The sequence below is a fragment of the Aphanomyces invadans genome, assembly GCF_000520115.1.
Source record: "Aphanomyces invadans strain NJM9701 unplaced genomic scaffold supercont1.17, whole genome shotgun sequence".
In the NCBI taxonomy this organism is placed as follows: domain Eukaryota; phylum Oomycota; class Saprolegniomycetes; order Saprolegniales; family Verrucalvaceae; genus Aphanomyces; species Aphanomyces invadans.
In genome coordinates, this window is record NW_008580162.1 from 249,410 (window position 1) to 250,011 (window position 602).

Sequence of the window (602 nt, forward strand, 5' to 3'; positions counted from 1 at the left end):
TTGGTGGGACGGGAAAGTCGGGACTTGTCCCTTTGAGGAATCAGTATCCTGGCAACGACGCAGCGTTAATCGCCCTGCGGGCATTAGAGACGACGCCGGTGTCCGTCACGAAAGATGTATATCGTGCATTCCTTGACATCAAAGTCCTGCCCGTATCGTGTACAAGTGGCCCGGACTTCAAATAACGGTAAAGGTGAAGCACGACAATGCCCGCGCTCACATGACCTCCAACGACGGTTAATTTGTTGCAGCGTTTGCGTCCTACGCGGGGCGAGGTTGGAACATTCTTATTGCTCCCCTACGGTTTCGGCGTAAATCCCTCTCCCGAGTTGAGAGGTGCTGTCGGATGTTGGCCATTCCTCCATGTGACTGGATATGTAGCGACCAAATGGATCTAACTAATGACGTCGCGACGTCGAGTGTGCGTGGTCTGTAGAAGTCGGCAGCTAGCCGCACCCGCGACATGGTCGCTTGAGTACTGCATAGTCATCTTTAGCTAGAAGGATTTAACGATGACGATTGAATAACTTCCAAATTTCCTCTGCGCTATCAATTCCCTACAGTTGGTAGCACTCACGGTTGACAACAAGGACTTACTCCAA